The sequence below is a fragment of the Cavia porcellus genome, unplaced genomic scaffold (genome assembly GCF_034190915.1).
Source record: "Cavia porcellus strain 051 isolate PalLab524CR breed Dunkin Hartley unplaced genomic scaffold, mCavPor4.1 scaffold_10, whole genome shotgun sequence".
NCBI classification, from domain to species: domain Eukaryota; kingdom Metazoa; phylum Chordata; class Mammalia; order Rodentia; family Caviidae; genus Cavia; species Cavia porcellus.
In genome coordinates this window covers 36,817,656-36,839,082 of record NW_026947493.1, presented here as the reverse complement: position 1 = coordinate 36,839,082, position 21,427 = coordinate 36,817,656, and the positions used below count along the sequence as shown (strand labels likewise).

Below are 21,427 nucleotides of genomic sequence, written 5' to 3'. Positions count from 1 at the left end.
TTTTTCTTTTTTTCCCTTTTGCTTTTGTGCTTGGTATATTTTTACTGTAAAGCCATTTGTTCGTTTAAATTTAAATCTGTTTACCTCAGTATTAACATTTAGGTTTATTTCTCGTAAACTATTGTTGCAGGTTCTATGTGGCTTCTTGGGCTTGAGGCTTATAACAAAAATTGTTTCCCTATAGGTTGCCAGACAACTGTGGATCGAGAAGCCTTTGTGTGTGTGTTTTGTTTTTCTTGTCTTCTGTGGCGCCTTGTGTTGTGTTATTGTCATTGACCGGTTACTAATAATTATGGGCCAGGCATCATCAACCGAGCTCTTGACTCCCCTGACCCTGGTTCTTAATTATTTCAGAGATTTCAAGGTTCAAGCCCAAGGATATGGAGAACCAGTACATTCTGGGAAACTCCATATTTTTGTGAGCTTAAATGGCCTGCTGGAGTTTCTAACTGGCCCCCGGCAGGTAGTTTTAATTTCTCCATAGCTCAGGCTGTCCAACAATATGTCTTTGGACCCCCAACCCACCCAGACCAGATTGTGTACATTCAGGTTTGGAATGATCTCATTTGTGATCCACCTTCTTGGCATAAAAGATTTCTTAAGACCTCTGAGCTTCATTTTAAGAACCCCTCTCTCTTGGCACCTCTGAAAGTAAAACCAAAGCCTGCGTCTGAGCTATGCCCGATTCTCCCTGCCGAGGAAGATAAACTTCTGCCGCTGCCTTACTGGCCCTCAACACCAATGCCGGTTCCTCCTAAACCAGTACCCCCTTCTCGCCCCCCTAGCCCTATCCGAACCAGAAGTTGTTCGGAATCACCTGATTCCTGCACCTCAACTCCTGCCCTTCTTCCTCTGCATGATATCCCTAACTTGAGGATCCCTCTGCCCCAATATTTACCTATGTCCCATTTGCTACTTCTGACCTTTACAATTGGAAGCAACAAAACCCCCCTTTTTCTAAGGATCCTCAAGGCATTATTTCTCTTTTGGAATCAATCTTCTTCACTCACCGTCCCACTTGGGACGATTGTCAGCAGATTTTGCAGGTCTTGTTCACAGCGGAGGAGAGGGAACACAACTGTATGTTAGGATGAAAAGCAGTGCGTGATCCTGACGGGAACTCATCCTCTGATCCTGAGCTACTGAACCGCGATTTTCCTTTGTCCCGACCTAACTGGAATCCTAACACAACTGAGGGTAAGAAGGCTCTCGCTCAGTATTGCCAGTTGTTCCTAGAAGCTCTTAAAGGCGCTGCTAGGAAACCCACCAATTTGTCCAAGGTCTCAGAGGTAAGGCAATTGGCTAATGAGTCTCCCTCGGGGTTTCTGGAAAGGCTACAGGAGGCCTATCACATTTATACCCCTATAGATCCGGTGGCACCTGAAAATGCAAGGGCCATTAATATTGCCTTTGTGACTCAGTCGGCCCCAGACATTAAAAGAAAACTGCAAAGCCTTGAGGGATTTGAGGGAATGCCTCTTAGCCAGTTACTAGAAATAGCTCAGAAGGTGTTCGACAACCTTAAAGATCCCAGAGATCAAAAAGTGAAAAAGGTACTAGAAATACTGACTAGGAAAGTGACCAAAATGGATTCAAAGTCTCGCTTGCCTATAGATAAAAATCAATGTGCCGACTGTAAGGAAATGGGACACTGGCGAAAGGACTGCCCCAAGCTAAAGGCCAAATTGGAAAGAAAAACCAAAGCTCTATTGTCCCGTGATTAGGGAAGTCAGGGCTCTCATGCCCCCCCTGAGCCCAGGCTAACTCTGTCTGTGGGGGGCCAACCAATTGATTTCTTAGTGGACTCCGGAGCTGCTCATTCAGTTTTGACTCGACCAATAGGGACCCCTACAGGAAATAAATTAAAGGTATTAGGAGCTACTGGCACCACAAGAGTATATCCAAAGTTTCAAGCTCAGCTAGCCTGACCAGGACAAAAGACTATCTCTCATGAATTCCTCTGGGTCCCAGAATGCCCAGATCCCTTGCTAGGCCGAGACCTCTTGCATAAACTAAAAGTTCATCTCAGTTTTGAAGCAGCTACCCCAACAGTGCAAATGGACAATGGCCCACCTGAATTCCTTGGTGCCAGGGTCCTTGCTTTATATCCTGAGGGTGAAGGACATTTATTATTGAAAAGTCCTAATTTTTTAAATGACAATAAACTATTGTGCCGTTGGATGCAGGAAATCCCTGGGGTTTGGGCAGAACACAATCCTCCTGGTCTGGCAGTGAACCAAGTCCCTTTAGTGATTGAGCTTTTACCTCAAGCTGCTCCTATTTGGCTCAGGCAATATCCTATCAGTCTGAAGGCACTCCAAGGCATAGCCAGGCATATATTAAGGTTAAAAAACTATGGTATATTAAAATCCTGTGTCTCTCCTTGGAATACCCCCTTGTTGCCTGTTCAAAAGCCGGGAACCCAAGATTACCAGCCAGTACAAGATCTCAGAGAAGTAAACAAAAGAGTTGTAACTCTCCATTCTATGGTACCTAACCCCTACACTTTATTGAGTTTGTTAAGCCCAGAGCGGATCTGGTATTCAGTGCTAGATTTAAAAGATGCCTTCTTCACTTTGCCCATCGCTCTGGTAAGTCAGCCTATCTTTGCTTTTGAATGGACTGACCCCACTACAGGAGTGCCAGAGCAATTGATTTGGACATGCTTGCCAAAAGGTTTTAAAAATGCGCCGACTCTTTTTGACGAGGCTTTAGCCAGAGACCTTTTGTGTTTCAGAGAGGACTACCCAAACGTGACACGTTTGCAATATGTTGATGACATTCTAGTGGCAACAGAGTCTTATAAAAGTTGTATTAGTGCTTCTCAAGCCCTCTTAAAGACCCTAGATGAGTTGGGCTATAAGGGCTCAACTAAAAAGGCTCAGTTATGCCAAAAACAGATAACCTACTTAGGTTACCAAATTTATGAAGGAAAACGGACTCTTTCCTCCCATCGGATACAAGCTATCCAACAGATCCCTGTCCCTGTGACTAAGAAGCAGGTACGAGAGTTTCTGGGAGCCGTAAGATATTGTCGGCTTTGGATTATTAATTTTGCTGAAATAGCCCAGTCACTTTATGACTCATTGAGAGGGGCCACTCAAGACCCTCTAGAGTGGACAGACTCACAAGACCAGGCCTTTAAGCAACTGAAATCAGCCTTAACAGAAGCTCCAGCTCTGGCTCTGCCAAATTTATAGAAACCTTTTTCCCTCTATGTTGATAAAAAGCGAGGGATAGCAAAAGGAGTACTAACCCAGAGTTTAGGGCCATGGCAAAGGCCTGTTGCCTATCTTTCCAAGAGACTTGATAATGTGGCAGCTGGATGGCTGCCTTGCCTGTGGGTGATTGCCTCAGTGGCCCTCTTAGTGAAAGAGGCCCAAAAGTTGACATTTGAACAAAAACTTTTGATTATTTCTTCTCATTCATTGGAAACACTTCTTAAGGCTCCACCAGATCGATGGCTGTCTAACTCCTGAGTTATGCACTATCAAGCACTGCTCCTGGATCCAACTACTATCAGCTTCAAGGAAACAGCAGCCTTAAATCCTGCTACCCTGCTGCCTGATGATGATCCCTCCTTGCCTCTCCACAATTGTATTGAGGTCATTGATCACCTCACAGGACTTCGACCAGATTTGACGGACGAGCCACTACCTGGAGTTCCATCCTACTTCTCCGATGGAAACAGTTACATCTATCAAGGTAAGTGGGTTGCAGGAGCTGCCGTCACTACGGACTCTCAGATTCTATGGGAACAAACCTCAGAGCCAGGAACATCAGCTCAACAAGCTGAACTCAGCTCTTACTGAGGCCCTCAAGTTGTCAGAAGGAAAAGACATAAACATTTATACTGACAGCAGATATGCATTTGCTACTGCCCATGTTCATGGGGCCATTTATCGGGAATGAGGTTTATTGACTTCAGGGGGCCAAAAGATTAAAAATGCTTGCCAAATTTTGGATTTGCTGGCTGCCATTTGGATGCCAAGAAAGGTGGCTATTATTCACTGCAAAGCCCATCAAGTGGGAGATGATCCTGTTACACGAGGGAACAATCTAGCAGACACCACTGCCCAAAAAGTGGCCACAAAATCAGTGGAGATTGAGACAGCCCCAACATTGCTGCTGATTCCACCTACTCTGTCAAAGCCCTTTTACACTCAAAAAGACTTACATTTGGCAGCTCAACTCCAAGCAAAACCTGATATCCCCGGGGGCTAGTACCAACTGCCTGATAATCGAGTCCTCCTCCCCGAGGCCGTGGGACAAGAACTCATCCAACAAGCTCATTAGTCCACTCATATGGGAGGATCAAAACTAGCTGCTCTTTTTCGAGATCATTTCTTTATCCCTCAGTTATCAAAGCTTACTCAGTCTGTGAGCCTTAGATGCCCTCAGTGCCAGTTGGTGAACCCAAAGGGATCACAACAAATGGAAACCACTCATTATCGTGGGACTATGCCTGGGGAACATTGGGAAGTAGACTTTACAGAAATGGGGAAGCCTGGACTTCAAGGGTATAAATATTTGCTAGTAATGATTGATACTTTCACTGGATGGGTTGAGGCCTTTCCCACTAAATCTGAATCAGCTCAGATGGTAGTCAAAAAGCTTTTATATGAAGGTTGTCCCACAATTTGGTCTCCCTTTATCCATGGGGTCCGACAATGGCCCGGCTTTTATAGCCCAGATAACTCAAAAACTAACCCAAGCTTTGCAGATTGATTGGAAACTCCATTGTGCTTACTGGCCTCAAAGTTCAGGACAAATAGAAAGGATGAACCAGACCCTAAAAACGATAATAACTAAGATGACATTAGAAACTGGCGAAAACTGGGTGAGTCTCCTTCCTTTTTTGCCCTCTTGCGCACGCGATGTACCCCCTATGTTGCAGGTATTTCCCCTTTTGAAGCTCTATATGGGAGACCTCCTCCTCTTATTCCTAAGATTTCTGAGGAAAAATTAGCTGATCTGGCTAATCAAGATCTCATTAAGTCCCTCCAGGCCCTCCAGCCAGTACTAACTTCTATCCATCGATTATTCCGGCAACAACATCCTCCACCTACAGTCCACTCTGAAAAACGCCCTACAGTGGAACCTGGGACACTAGTCCTCATCAAGAGACATCACCATGAATCCCTTGAACCATGGTGGGAGGGCCCCTATGCCATGGTTCTCAGCACTCCGACTGCCATCAAAGTCGCAGGAAAGCCTGCCTAGATTCATCAATCCCACTTCAAGCCAGTTCCAGCCTCTGACAGTGATCAACCTACAGATAAGTGGACTGTTGTTCCCTCCAAGGATCCTTTAAAACTTAAAATTGCCAAATGTATCCAATAATCTTGTTCTTATATATTTTTCCTTATGGCGGCCCCAGTGAGATACCTCATAACCCACTGTTTGGAACTTGAAAAATTACTAACTATTTCACCGGTAAATTATTGGTAGCCAATGCTACTGTCCATGGGATAATTAAGGTAGATTTATGTGTCCTATTAGATAACATCCCAGCAAAAATTAGACAAAAGAGAATGTTATTGGGTCAGCATTCCATACTGCATGATTGGTTGCTAATAAAACCATCTGGACCTTGTAGGGACTTACGTAGTCAAAAGGAATTACAGTTTACTGACTGTTATCTTTGCCCCAAAAAACAGCCAGCCTCTGATCACACTGATCACACTAGTAGGTGTTCACAGTCCATAGAGACAAAATATTTTTATAAACATTGGGGTTGTGAGTCTATATCTCCTTGGCAGGAAAATAAAGGGGATCATTACCTTTTCCTTACTCGGGAGACCCCATCTTCCTGCACCCTCAACCAATGTAATCTTATGACTTTCAGACCTAAATCCCAACTGACCCTGTTTGGAAAGCAGGATTGCATTATGGTATCGGGTTGTGGGTTTCTGGATATGACCCAGGAAGTGCCTTTACCATTCAGTTCATTCCTGGGCCTGTTTGGACAGCTCCCATCAGGTCCATAGGCCCTCAAGCTCCCCAGCCACCTCAATCTCCTCCTTTTACTCATCTTCTGCCCTCCTCCACTAGACTTCCTGCTCCTAAGACCTTTTTGCCCTCTGCCATTTCTGCAGCATCCCTAGACCCTTTCTTGCCTCTGGACATTGCTTACCAGTTTCTTAAACCGAGTGCCCCAAACTTCACTGCTGACTGCTAGCTATGCCTTCCATCTTGACCTCCCTTCTATATGGGCACCCCTGTAACTATTATGACAAATCAACTTTTAAATTCCTCTGCAGATGACACCTCTTGTTGGTGGGGTACTAGGCCCCTGCTCACACTGGACAGTATACAGAGTACTCCAGGAACCTCTGCCTCCTACTCCTTGCACACTTCCCCTTATGCTGCACTCTGTAATCTAATCTCTTCAGTTGTGATTCATAATTTTTCCTATCCTGCTAATCAACACCTTGTTGCTCCCAACAGAACCTGGTTTGCCTGTACTTCTGGCATAACTCCATGTTCTATACATCACCTGTTCACCCAGCACCCTGAGCTTTGCATATTGGTTCATATTTTTCCCCAAGTGTATTGGTACTCTAGAGATAATGATAAGAGTCATTTGCTCCCTAACTTTGACTTAAAGAGTACAGTCCAAATAAAGAGAAATCGTATACTCTTACCCGTATTATTGGGAGTTGGGTTGGCAGGGTCAGTAGGTTTAGAAGTGTCCAGCTTAATAACTGAAAAACAAAATTATAGACACTTAAATACACTCATTAACCAGGATCTAGCAGCCCTCAGTGACTCTGTCTCCAAATTAGATGATTCTTTAAGTTCACAGCTGAGATGGTTTTACAAAACCGGCGGGGTCTAGATCTCCTGTTCCTAAAGAAAGGAGGCCTTTGTCTGGCATTAGGAGAAAATTGTTGTTTGTATGCCAGTCATTCTGGGGTTATCAGACAAAGTATGGCCAGCCTTAAAAGGCAGTTACAGGATCAAGAACAAGCCAGACAAGCTAAATAGAACTGGTTTGAGCGATGGTTTTCTCTATCTCCCTGGTTGACAACAATAATCACAGCAGCCTCTGGACCTCTGTTAATCTTACTTACTTGTTTGACAATTGGACCTTACATTATAAACAGATTAATAAATTATGTCAAAGAACGGGTTCGAACAATAAAACTCATGGTTCTAAGGACACAAGTTTATGAACAAATACCACTGCTTGAAAATTCCATGAGCCAATGGATCACTGACAAAAATCAGTGGGGAATGTTATACTAAGATGCTGAAAAATTAAAATAGCTGATTAAAAGATAATTAACAAAAATAGTTACTTAAAAAGATAGTTATTAGTAATATTGTCATTCTGTACTGAGCTCGTTACCCTAGTAACCAAGCACCAACTTCATAGTTATAAATTAACTGACCACATCATTCTGCTGTTCTGTAATGCGTCATCCCCCCTACCTTAGTGACCTGTGTGCAATGTCAACTTTTGTTCCCCTTGTAAGAGACAAATGATGCTGTGTCAACCATTGTTCCCTTTATGAGAGACAAATGTTCCTGGAATTGGCAGACCAAGGGCTATGAATTGGCTAACCACCCACTGTGAAATGCCTCTTACTTCAAGCAAAGGGGAATAAAAGGCCCACCTTATTTCTGTTTCTTATCCCTATATACTTAATGATCAATGAGCTAATCATAAATAAACTATAAAAATCAGTCAAAACTCTAACTCAGTTGCACAGCTTTGCAAATTCCATCTGCACTGTGTCACTGGGCCAGCTAAAATAAAAGCGCTTCTTTTAAAAAAGACGTCTTGCCCCATTTGTCATCTTGGGGTCTTGCCCCATTTGTCATCTTGGGGTCTTGCCCCATTTTTCATCTCAGGGGCTCTGTGGGGATTACAACAGTATCTGTTATTTAAGCTTAATAAAGTCATCTCTGAGGCACACAGACTTTAAACAACTTATCCATCTGTCCTTTGAGCAATTTAACACCAGAGCCCATGTCTCCATCCAATGTAACTTAACTCCTACTCATCCAGCAAGTCTCATTTTAAATGCCACTTTCTCCTGGATTCTCTCTTGCAATACACTAGTGTGTAGATTTGGACAAAAATATTTAAACACACAAAAAGACAGAATAGTGCAGTTAATAGCTATATTTACCTAGATTTGACAGCTGCTAAATTCTGGCTGTGTTTGCTTTCCCTATCCACCTCTCCCTCTCTACACATGGACACACACACAGCTCTTCGCAGAGTCATCGTTTGTAACTAAGTTGCAAATATTATCATACTTCATCCCTAAATGTTACGGCATGTGTTTACTAAGAATGATGTGTTCTACATATCCCAGCACCATTATCACACCTAAGAAAATTAACAGTCTTATGATAACATGTCCCTATTTAATCTCACCCACTTGTCCAAAGCATATTTTATGATTTTTTTATTTGGAAAGAAAGTACTAGTGAAGGATTGCACATTACACTTGGTTATTATGATTTGTTTGCTTGCTCTCTGTCTCTCTGTTTCTCTGTCTCTCTCTCTGTCTCTCTCTTTCTCTCCTCTGTCCTCTTTCTTCTCTCCCTTCTTCCTGCCATGAGATGAGCAGGTTTCCTTTGCCACGATGCTCTGTCTCACTGCAAGCCTGATGGAGCCATCTAACCATGGCTGAAATCTCAGGAATCATGGGCCCAAATGAATCTTTCCTCCTTTTAAATTTTTTTAAATCAGGTATTTTATCGCAGCAACAAAAAGCTGGCTAATACAATGTACATTTGGGTTGTTTCTGCCTTTGGGTTAATTGTGAATAATGTAGTGAACACTGATGTCCAGTATCTGTTTGAATTCCTAGTTGCAATTACTTTGCTGGGTATCCAGGAGTAGATTTGCTGTTGTATCAGATTATGATTCTATGATTTTGAGACACTTCCAAACAATTCTTAACAGTTTGGCTTCATCACATTCCCCCCAGCAGCGTGTTAGGGTCCCAATTACTCTACATTCTTTCCAACACTTATTTTTCCTTTTTAAAAAATTTTAACCAGGCTGGGGATTTAGCTCAGGGGCATAAGCACCTGCTCAGCAAGTACAAGGTTGTGAGTTTGACTCCCAGTACCAAAGAAAAAAACCAAAAAAGAACACAAAACAAAACAAAAAAACACAAAACTATAACCATCCCAGATTCCTTGGTTCTGACAGATAGTTGTTTTTTTGTTTTATTTTGTTATTTCCAAAGGCTTCTTAGGGAGGGGAATAAAACTTTACATGAAGTTTGTCCCCTAACACCTCATGTGCTCAGAGGCAGGGTTTGGATGATGAGTTTAGAACTAAACGTGTTGTTGAGGGGTAGAGCTGGCCAGAAGAGGCTGGAAGGGTAGAACTCCCTTCCCAGCTCCTTGCTTCGCTCTGCTTCCTGGCCACCACAAGATGAAGAGCTTCCTTTCACTCAGAGCCTTCCACCAGGTCCTTTTGCCTGGGATCCAGATGACTATGGATTGAAAACATGAGCTAAAACAAATCTCTCTCCCTTTAAATGGCAGGTATTGGGCATTGTGTTCCAGAGAGGAAGAAAGTAACTAAGATAGTCCCTCACCTTGCTGCTGCCACCTCCATTTACTCTCTTATGAAACATAAAACGGTCACTCCACCTGTTTTCCTCCACGGTACTAACTCTGAAAACTTGAAGCTACTTGCCTTGGAGAATGGCCTATAATCTGATTTGTCTGATTGCTCTAGTGTAGTTTTGCTGTTATATCCTTCTTCCTGGAAGCTTCAAATTAAACCTTTAAGGTATACTTTAAGCCATATGTAGTGGTACACACCTGTAATCCCAGCACTTGGGAGGCTAAGGCAGGAGGACTCAGAGTTCGAGCCCAGCCAGGGTATATAGTGAGTTTGAGCCAAGCCTAAACTACATGGCAAGTCCTTGTCTCAAAAAACAAAACAAAAGATACTCTGGATTGATGTTTCATGGTTTACAGTTTACCATCACATCAGGGGTACTTTTTAAAAAAATTTTATTTAAGGAGAAAAAAACCAGAGAAGTGTACAAGTTATACAGAATTTCAGAGAAAATAAACATTAGAAATCACTAGTTAATAGATTACATATTGTCATCTTAGAAATAGTTGTTCAAGTTACAAAATTAAAGCATATAGAGTAGACATTCAAATAGTGAGACTGCAAACAGTTCTGTTCAATGATCCAATAAAACTCAGTAATATGGTTATCTATCTTATACACTTAAATATACATGCAGTTATATCCTTTAGAGCACTTTCTTTTCCTTTCTTTTGTACAATGACAATTACACATTTTGGGTTTTATTACTCCTACAGTTCTTATTACTGTTTTTTTAAGAGAGTAAAACCAATTGTGACATAACAGGACAGAGTCAGTCAAATCAAAAGGATGGACATAATAGATAATGTAAAAACAAAATACTAGGTGATCAACAATGGTTACCATAATGCCTCTTGCTATCTTAAAAAGAATTGCCTATATCATCAGTTATAATAAAATTAAACAAAACAGTAAAGAACAAAACCAATAAAACTAAAACATTGGAGACATTAGAGGACTTCAAAAGAAGATAATAGTCAACCAGAATGGGCATCATAATGAATCTTATTGTCTTCACAGTTGTTGCCTATACTTACGAACTTGGTACTATCAAGCAAAACAGAATAGAGGAAAATCAGTCAAAACAAGATGGTGAGGGCAATACAGGGTTTCAAATCAAGTTAATAGGAAATCAAAGTGGGTTACTATAATATATCCTGCTATTTTTTATTTATTTTATCCTTAATTAAAAGGATAAAAATGAAAAAGTAAATAATAAAAGGAGACTGGGATAAAAGAGGGCATAACTACAAAACAGTGCAGGTCAAAACATAACCACTTATGCAAATAGTGTTTTACCACAAGATAATCCCGACATAAAAGTAGTTACCATAGTGTCTCTTTCCTTGAAATCTTTGAGTATAACTTCATATACTGTAGCATCAAACATATCAAGACAATGTAAAACCATTCAAGAGAATGACAGTATTATAGGGTTTTTAGAACCAACTAACAGAAAATGAACAATGGGTTCTGTATAATCTCCTTGTCTATAAAAGTTTTTGTTTATATTATCACATATAATAAAATCCAATAAGATACAACCTGTTAAGACCGATGGAGACAGAAGAACAAAAGCTTGATGGGACTTTAAAACAAGATGATATTAAATCAGCACTGCCTATTATGATGTCTTGTTTTCTCCAAAATAGCTGTTCCTACCATCCAACCTTTTCTGTCTCATTTTTGTTGAGCTCTTTTTCTGTCATTAGTTGTCAGTTTGTCTTCTTCATTTTGCTTTCTGCTTCATTCATTGTGGCCTCTCTGCCACTGTTTCTGGAATCTTGGTATTTTTCTTTTTTAGAACATCTTGCAGTAATCTCTGTAGAGTTGAATTGGTGGTTGCAAATTCCCCTAGGTCCTCTTTATCTTGGAAGCACTTTGTTTTTCCATCAATTTCTAGGGACCGTTGTGCAGGATATGTCAATCTTGGCTGGAGGTTGTTATCTTTCAAAGCTTGAATTATTTCCCCCCATGCTCTTTGTGATTTGATGGTTTGTGCCGAGAAGTCTGCTGTAATTCTGATGGGTGTTCCCTTGTAAGTGATGTGTTTCTTGTCTCTGACAGCTTTTAATATTCTGTTCTTATATTGTATTTTTGGAATTTTGATTATTATATGCCTGGGTGTTGTTCTGTTTGGGTTGTAGGTGGCTGGGGTCCTGTATGCCTCACACATCTGAGTATCTTTACCTTTTGCTAAATCATGGAAATTCTCTTGGATTATGTCTGTGAATAGCTTTTGTAGTCCATTTGTTTGTGTCCCTACTTCTTCTTTTATGTTCTTAATTCTTAAGTTATAAATCCTCTTATCATCTTCTAGCCTTTGTATTATTGCTATTTGTTTTCTTGTTATTTTTAAGAAATTTTTCATTTCATGCTCCCACATTACAAATCTGTCCTCCAGTTCAGATAATCTATCCTTAGTTTCTTTCAAGCAGTTATGCCAGCTTTCAATAGAGTTTTTAGTTTCCTGGTAATCTCTTTGAACTTGCTTCACGTATTCTATGTTTTCTCTATTTTCTTCATCAAACAATTCTCCCCTTTTTTTCTGTTCTTCCATTCCACCATCTGTTTTTTCTTGGGCGGTGCTTAGCATTTCTCTAACTATTCTACTTATATCTTGCTTTATTTCGTTAAATACTTCACTTTTAAACTCGTCTATGAGGTTCTGGAGATATTGCTTTATGTTTATTGGTGCCATGTCTGATATTGCATGTTTCCTGTCTTCATTCTCCTTTGTGTTTCCCTTTCCTGGATCAGTGTTCTCAGGATTGGGGACTGAGGACCCTTTCTTGTTGCTCCCTCTTCCCATACTTTTTGTTCCTTCCATACAAGTGTATATAGGAGGCCCAGTTTTTTTTTCTGTCATAGTTTGTTTGAATCTGTCGGGTAGGTGTTCCTGCCCATTGCAGTGTACTAGGAGACACAGACCTGGGGAAGCCTCTGCTGGGCCTGCCCCTCCAGATCAACCTACTGAAGTTCACTGCTAGGGTGTGTCACCAGGTGCTGGGACCTGGTTTGGGCTAGCCTACTGGATCTTAGTCTGCAATGTCACCCAGTCCAGGCACTCCCCACCAATCCTGCTTGAGGGGTGAATATGCGACTAAAGTCACTGCAGTGTCCTGTTCTGGCTAGTCCGCCCAGTCCCAGAATTTCCTCTTTTGGAGCCTCCTAGTCTATGGAAGGGTCCCTATTCCTCTCACTCACCACAGGTTGATGCAGGGCTCTCTGCCAGTCCCGCTCTCAACTCTGTTCGCCAATTCCCGCTCTCAGAGCTTTCGCACATCTCTCTCCCTGCTATGCCGATTCAGATGCACAGTGGCAGCAGGAAATTCAAATTGTGGCTTCCAGAAGTGCGGGGTCCAGCTTTCGCGCTGAGATTTTATCTGTTCCTGTTATAGCATCAGGATTGCATTTCCAGTTGGTTTCTCTCAGCTTAATTCATTCCTGGGTCAGCAGGGTGTATCTCCCCCTGCTTAGAACTCCTTACACCACACCATTCCTGGATCCTAAGCTGGCTAACTCAGAGAGCCTCTGTGGCTGCTGTTATCTGTCCACCATGTTCTCCTGGAAGTCCACATTAGGAGTACTTTTGTCATCAAGTTTGAAGACTGAAGTTGGTGGCTGCCTCACCCCAGTATTATAAGTGTTTAGTTTCCTCTTTGCAACTAGTGAACAATATGGGAAATAATACTTTTCCACTGTGTAAATATTCTCATTCCTTAACAATTTTTAACCTAATAGTGAAAGAAATTTTTATTTTTTTAATTTTGTCTTCTGTATTTTCTTTTTTTCTCTTCTTCTTGAGACAAGGTCTAGCTATATAGTTCAGGGTGGCCTTGAATATGCTGTGTAGCCCAGGCTGGCCTCAAACTCATGGCAGTCCTCCTGGCTCAGCCTCTCAAGTGCTGGGATTATAGATGTGTGCCACCATGCTCAGCTGTTTTCTGTACTTTCTTTTCTTTTTGTCTTCTGTATTTTCAACAAGTCACCTCTTACATGTTTTTTATACCCTCTTAACTCTATTCCTCTTCCCTTACCCATTCATCAAGTTAACAAAATTAGTATGGAACTTCACCATCCAAGTATGTGAGATAGGAATCAAAAGTTTCCACAAGTAACATTCCTTACCATCCTCAGCTTCTTCGTAAAGAAGTTGAGTGAAATGCAGTGAATCTTGGGTGTTTACAGTATGTGAGGTTCAGAGATACTGAAAGTGCCCTCCTCATTTATGAGCAGCATGGTTACCCCCAGTTCTCCCTGCAAGGTAGGCACCACATTTAATGTAAAAGTGCCCCAAACTGGGGCTGGGAATTTAGCTCAGTGGCATAAGTGCCTGCCTTGCAAGTGTGTAGTCATAAGTTCGATCCCTGGTACCGATAAAAACAAAAAAGACCAAAAAAGTGCCCCAAACTGCTCCCAGGGGCTCTTGGCCTGTGCTGATCACCTACATGGCATTTCCAGACCCTACCAGCAGTGCCGTGGAGCCCTTGAGCCTAAGCTGCCGATAACCGGTAGAAAAAAAGAAACAGATTCCCTTGGTATTCTTTTGTGTTTCCATGCACAATGTAATGGACCAGAGCTCTGGAGCCAGCTGCATAGTGTTATACTAAGATGTTGAAAAATTAAAATAGTTGATTAAAAGATAATTAGCAAAAATAGTTAAAAGGATAGTTATTAGCAGTATTGTCATTCTGTACTGAGCTCATTACCCTAGTAACCACATAGTTATAGATTAACTGACTGTGTCGTTATGTTGGTCGCCCCCCACCCAAGTAACCTGTGTGCTATGTCAACCTTTGTTCCCCCTTGTAAGAGACAAATTATGTTGTGTCAACCATTGTTCCCTTTATGAGAGACAAATGTTCCTGGAATTGGCAGACCGAGGGCTATGAATTGGCTAACCATCCACTGTGAAATGCCTCTGACTTCAAGCAAAGGGGAACAAAGGCCCACCTTGTTTCTGTTTCTCATCACTATGTACTTAATGATCAATGAGCTAATCATAAATGAACTATAAAAATCAAAGTTCTAACTCAGTTGCACAGCTTTGCAGATTCCATCTGCACTGTGTCGCTGAGCCAGCTAAAATAAAAGTGCTTCTTTCTCCTTTTAAATAAAATTAAAAAAAATAAATAAAAATACTTCTTCCTAAAATGACGTCATTTTGCCCCGTCTTTTTTCCATCTCAGAGGTTTTGCCCCATTTTTCATCTCAGGGGCCTTTTGGGGGAAGTACAACACATAGATAGATCCAGAGCCCAGCTCTGATGCTTTCTAGCTGTGTGATCTTGTTAAGCTGTTAACTTCCTCTGCTTTCATCTTCTTTGATACAATGGACATGAATAATAGTACACGACCTCATAGGGTTATTGTAAGGATTAAATGAGTTTAATTTATATAAATTGCTTGACCAGTGCTGACACATAGTGCCCTGTACACATTAATGATAACATTGTTACTGAAAAGTACTGTTCAAGCCCCACCTGCAATAGGATTTTAGATCATTTTTTTCCATTTAAAAAATAAGGTAAAAATTACCAACAGTAAAATGTACAGCTCTTTGCTGCACAATTTCAAGAGTTTTAGTAAAGATAATGCAACCCATTTAACCACCACTTGAGAAAAGATACAGTACTTAGATTCATGAACTTCTTTCCATGATTCTGGTTGCAAACCAAATTTGAACAAGAACCGAATCAAATTTCTCCATGAAGTTGACATTGTTAAATTTGATTTGTGACCACAATCATGTAATGGGGTCTGTGCCTAGGCTCCCAATCCCCCAAATGGGTGCACAGTGAAGATTCAAAAGAAAGAGATACACGGCTTGGTCTTTAGGGCTGCAGGAGGAGAGAAATTCTTGGCAGAGCTCATAACTCTGCTAGCTGGTGGCGACTGACGGTAGACAGCCCATATTTAATCAGAACAAGCAAGGAGTTGAGTGGACAATGGAGGAAACCTGAGCAGGATCTTGGGAGAGGTTCAGGGACCCCTCAGAGCTACAGATGATGCTAATTAAGGAAAACTACCCAGAAAGTCTCCAGGTGGCCTCAGCTGTGAGCTATCTGGCCCTTGTGGCATCTCCTTGTTCTCAGTTCAATCACGTCCAGGCCACACCACAGCCCTGCACGTGTGCTCAGCCTCAGCATCTCCAACAATAGTGGAAAGAAGTTCATGATCAAAAGTATCACTGAATTTTACTGTCAGCCTAAAAACAAAAGTCTAGGGTCTGGAGATGTAAGTGCCTTCCTGGTAAGTGCAAGGTCCTGAGTTTGCCTTCTGTTACACACACACACACACACACACACACACACAGCAAACATCTATTAAATGAGAAACTTTACTAATTTAAAAACTGTGTTACCCTTGATACAAAATCTGAGGTGCCTTTTTTCTTTCTTTTTGGGGGCTCAACAAATTAACTTTTCCCCTGGACTGTTGCCGAGGTGTCACATCTTCTTGAGAACCTCTCCTTGCCTTAGCTTTTTTCCTTGTGCTGGGCTGCACCCCCTTTTAGGCAGACCCTGTACTGTACTGCTGGCCAGAGAGCTTTTGTTTTCTGAACCATGACCAGAGTGTAATCTCTGTAAGAGTGTAGACATGCTGCCCTTTCCTCATCTCATCCCCTAAAGATACATGCTGAGCTCTAAAGAAATATTTGTTGGAAAGAAGATACCTAAAATCACCATAAACCAATGGTTGCCTACTAGAAAAGAAATCATATGAAATGGGAAAATGCTACTTTTGAACTTATAATGGGGCAACAGGGGCTCATAATGTATATTGGTTTTGACATACCAAAGGTAAAAGAATCTCATAAATGATACAAACCTTAACAGCAACTGAGATTAGGTTAATTGGGCAGCTTAGGTTCTCCAATATGGGGGATATTCTCTTAGAAAAAAATGAATTAGAGCTCTCCCCCAGCTTCCCAGGATGAAGTGCTACTAACATGAAGACCCCTTCACTGGTCAGTACTCATAAATCCCATGCAAGTAAAAGGTAAACAGTTCACCTACATTGAAAAAAGAATTATGCTACCAATTAATAGAACACATGTTTGGTCAAACACATGGAAGCACATTGTAGGGGGCACTCAAAAGATGTCCACATCCATCTCGAGAACTTGAGGATACGCTACTTTGGGGAATAAGGTTGCAGATGGAATTAGTATTGCTCACTGTAAAACAGGGAGATTTCCAGGATAATGTGGTGAACCTAAAGTAACCGCAAGGGTCCTTAAAAATGGAAGAGGAAAAAGAAAGAATAGAGAAAGAGATGTGGCTGTAGAAAGAGGATCAAAAAGATGCCAGCGACTGACTTTGAGGTGGAGGACCAGGCCAACGGCTCCAGAACCTGACGTCCTTCAGCATCCAACAGAGCAAGGGACGGCTTTGCCCCTGAAGTCTCACGGAGGAACGCAGGCTCCAGCACCTTGTCTTTGTGCAGTGGGTTCCCAGTCAGATTTCTAACAGAACCAGATGATAGGACATGTGTGTTGTTTGGAGCCACTAGGTTTGGTGTAATTTGTTAAACCAGTCATAAAACTAATACAAATACTTATTCCATGAAGCTCCCTTCCTTTCCAGTGCACCTCCCCAAAAGAGCTGGGCTCTCAGTAACGACTGAAACTTGTGAAATTTGCTTTGAAGCTCTGAACCGCTGCAAGTTCCCTGGCTTTTGTCATCTCTTTCCTTCCCCGGTCCACATTGGCACTGCCAGGATCATGAAATATGACTTGAAAAGAGGTGACCTGACACCCTTATGCCTAAGCTCCCTCTTAAGCAGTAAAACCCAAAAAGATGGTATTCTCTTCTCATCACCTAGACCGGTAGGTTCTTCTCTGCTCTTATGCTGTGTTCCCTTTAGTCCACCTGAGGTGCATTTAAGCAAGGTAATTACATCAGTGTGTTGAAGAGACAGGAAACAAGACTTCAGATGGTGTCACATTTGGGCTTGGCATTTCTCCTCCTGGACTTGTTTCTTTCTGGCTTACTACTATGACACTTATAAGGTAAGCCCAAAAGAAACAGACTTAACTTATGGCAGGTAAGGATGGCCAGTGCCGGGCAGAACTGTGGTCAGGGCATCTTATTACCAGCAGAGCAGTGTGCTGCAGTTCTGCTTTCCAGGACCCCTACCTCCTGCTCTTCCAGGCCCTACTTCTGGCTGCTCAGCCTTTCTCACCTCCTCTCAACTCTGACCAAAGGAAGGGTTATAAAGTTAGCTCTGAAATCTCTAATCTCTACTCTCCTTGACTACTGCATTAATCACTTTTGCATTGCTACCATATGGCAAAATACCTGAGATAAGTAACTTACAGGGAGGAAAAGTCTATTTTGGTTCATGGTGCCAGAGATTTTCATGCACAGTTACCTGGCCCTGTTGTTCTGGGCATGCGCTGGTGCAGGACATCATCATAAAAGCTTATGGCAAAGGAAGATGATCAGTCATATCATGGAAGCCAGAGAGGAAGCACAGAGAGACAGAGAGGAGTCAGAGTCTCAGGTTTCCCTCTGGAGTCATGGCCTTGATGACCTAGTTTCCTTCCACCAGGCCCCATCTCTAAAGGTTCTTGTTTTAAGTCAGATTTCACTGGCACATTTTAGGTATACGTAACACTCACATTCCTCACTGAGAATTTGTACCTATACAGGGTAGACTTGTTTCTTCCCATTCTCCCACCCTTCAACCGCTCCCCGCTCCCCATTTACAAAAACTTTGCTTCAATTTTTCCTTCTAGTCTCACTTTTTAAATTTTCCCTTCTTTCCTTTTCCACTTGTCCCTCCTTGGTCCCCCTCCCCATTTGAACATTTTCTTCCCATTTTGCAATACTTAACTTACATTTTGGTCCTTATTTACACCTTTGGTTTCTCATACTATAGAAACAGCCTAACAAATCATAAAAGGATGAAGCTTTTTCCAAGTTACTTAACTTTACCCCAGAATAAAGCTCAGTAAGATTTACGGTAATGCAAAAATATCCACTCATCGTCCCCAAATCTGGACAGTTTCTTCAGAACTCCATTTCCTGGTTGGGAACAGGTCTGACTGTTCTGTGTCTTTATCCTTTTGTGGCACTATCCCAAGAATGAATAACTTATGAAGAACAGAAATTAATTTCTCACAGTTCTGGAGACTGAGATCAAGTGTCAGCAGCTCATTTTCCTGGAGAGAGAGCCTCCGACCTCCAACGTGGGGCCCCACTGCTGCATTCTTTAAAGGGGAGGAGTATTGTACAGTCATGTGGTAAATGGCTGAGGGCAAACCAGCCCCATGCTTTATAAGCCTCTTTTATAAGAGTCTTAATTCCACGCAGAGAGGAGGCACTCTCATGATCTAATCACTGCTCTTTAAAGGCCCCATGTGTGACCACTATCCCATTAGCTCTTAAGTTTCGATGTCTGAATTTCGGTGGGGAAAACTCCAGACCACAGCAGGCTTACCCCAGGGCACAGGCAGATTGCTTTCTGGGTCTTTGACTTTGGTCAACTGCATGCATTCTTAAGTATGGTTGGCTGGACCAGGGGGAGAGTTCTAGGAAAATAATCTAGTGTGTTCTTTTCTTCATCATTTTCCTTTTTCAGTGAGTACCTCATGTATTTGCTACAGGGCAGACATTCTACTAGGAGAAAAAGATGTAGTCAACAATAAGCAACACTCTGTTCCCCTGGAGGGTAGGACTGTGGGAGACTGATACTAACATTAATGCAACATTGAACTAATGATCATACAACAGAAAATAAAAGAAATGCTCTGACGGAAATGGATGTCTCCAGGGAGAGTGGACAACAAAGAGCTGGTCTGTTTTAGAGGTTTGGGGACACGCTTCCTGCATTTCCTTAACAGAGTGCAATGCAAAAGAGGTGCCCGTCCTGTGTAAATGACTTACGGCTGGAGAGAGTCTCAGCTATTCCTCAAAAAAGCAGTTCCATCCTGAAGATAAGACTTCTCTGTTTCATAATTCAAACTGATAGAAGCAGTTTACAAGTGACTTCACTTATGCCTGTTTGTAGTATCAGTACACATCAAAGAATAAAAGAAAGTTTAACATACAGGTTAATAAGGTAGGTTACTTTTTCAATAATACAGATGATTACTGTTATAGGTTAAGTTTCATAGCACTATAAAACTGGTCGCTTAGCATAATCACTGCCATGTGAAGCTGTGACTAACCTTTGTGGTTAGGGTCTTGCCGAAACTAGGTCATACTGAAACTAGGTCTTTTTTTTTTTTTAATTTTATTTAAGGAGAAAAGGAAAAAAAAAAAAAAAAAAGCAAAGAAAGGGTACAAGTTATACAGATTTACAGAAAAAAAATAAACAGTAGGAAATCACTAGTTAATGGATTATATATTGTCATCTTAGAAATAATTGTTCAAGTCACAAAATTAAAGCTTGTAAAGTGGGACATTCCAACAATGATACTGCAAACAGTTCTGTTCAATGATCCAATGAAACTCTGTGATATCATTTTCTATCTTATACACTTAAATATACATGCAGTTATATAGTTTAGAGCACTTTCTTTTCCTCTCTTTTGTACAATGATATAGGCAATTCTATTAGAAACTAGGTCTTTGAGTAAACAACTGCCCTGGAGACTGAGGTAAACATGTTCCAGAGGGACCAACTGTGTTTCTTGTGAAATTTTACCAGCAGACCCCCCCCCCACCATGATAAAACGCCTTAAATAGCAATGCATGCTTCACTTTGGGGCCAGTTGGTTGGAGGATATCCATTGTTAGCAGACACTGCTGCTGGCCATCAAGCTCCATTATTAATAAATACCAATTGAATACTATTAAATTTGGCCTGTTTAATCTGAGTCTTGTGAACGCACCACAATTACATTATTTTTGTTTTCATATTTCAGCTGATCTATACTATGCCTAGAAGATGGATAAAAATTCTGCAGTAAAATTTATGTTAAATTTTATCGATCTTTAGCTTTCTTTAGGATAGTAATAAGATTAGTATTATATGACTCTTTTTTAATTTTACTTAAGGAGAAAAAGAAAAAAGAAAAGGGTACAAGTTATACAGAATTTCAGAAAAAATAAACAGTAGGAAATCACTAGTTAATAGATTACATATTGTTATCTTAGAAATAGTTGTTCAAGTTACAAAATTAAAGCATATAAAGTGGACTTTCAAACGGCGAGACTGGAAACAGTTTTGTTCAATGATCCAACAAAACTCAGTAATATGGTTATCTATCTTATACACTTAAATATATATGCAGTTATATCCTTTAGAGCACTTTCTTTTCCTTTCTTTTGTACAATGACAATTACACATTTGGGGTTTTATTACTCCCGCTGTTCTTATCACTTTTTTTTGAAGAGAGTAAAACCAATTGTGACATAACAGAACAGAGTCAGTCAAATCAAAAGGATGGACATAGCAGATAATGTAAAAACAAAATACTAGGTGATCAACAATGGTTACCATAATGCCTCTTGCTATCTTAAAAAGAATTGCCTATATCATCAGTTATAATAAAATTGAACAAAACAGTAAAGAATAAAACCAAAACATTGGAGACATTACAGGACTATAAAGAAGAAGATAATAGTCACCCAGAATGGGCATCATAATGATTCTTATTGTCTTCACAGTTGTTGCCTATACTTTCGAACTTGGTACTATGAAGCAAAGCAGAATACAGGAAAATCAGTCAAAACAAGATGGTGAGGGCAATACAGGGTTTCAAATCCAGTTAATAGGAAATCAAAGTGGGTTACTATAATGTATCCTGCTATTTTTATTTATTTTTCCCTTAATTAAAAAGATAAAAGTAAAAAAGTAAATAATTTTAAAA

The 21,427-nt window shown here is 41.0% G+C and overlaps 1 long non-coding RNA gene across 1 annotated transcript; it reads left to right on the top strand.

Annotated features, from left to right (window-relative positions):
- Window positions 1-1,059: 1,059 nt before the first annotated feature.
- Window positions 1,060-7,783, top strand: LOC134477877 (uncharacterized). The gene is made up of 2 exons (XR_010050131.1): window positions 1,060-1,197; window positions 3,447-7,783. It is a non-coding gene; the product is annotated as an uncharacterized LOC134477877 (long non-coding RNA).
- The last annotated feature ends 13,644 nt before the right edge of the window (window positions 7,784-21,427 follow it).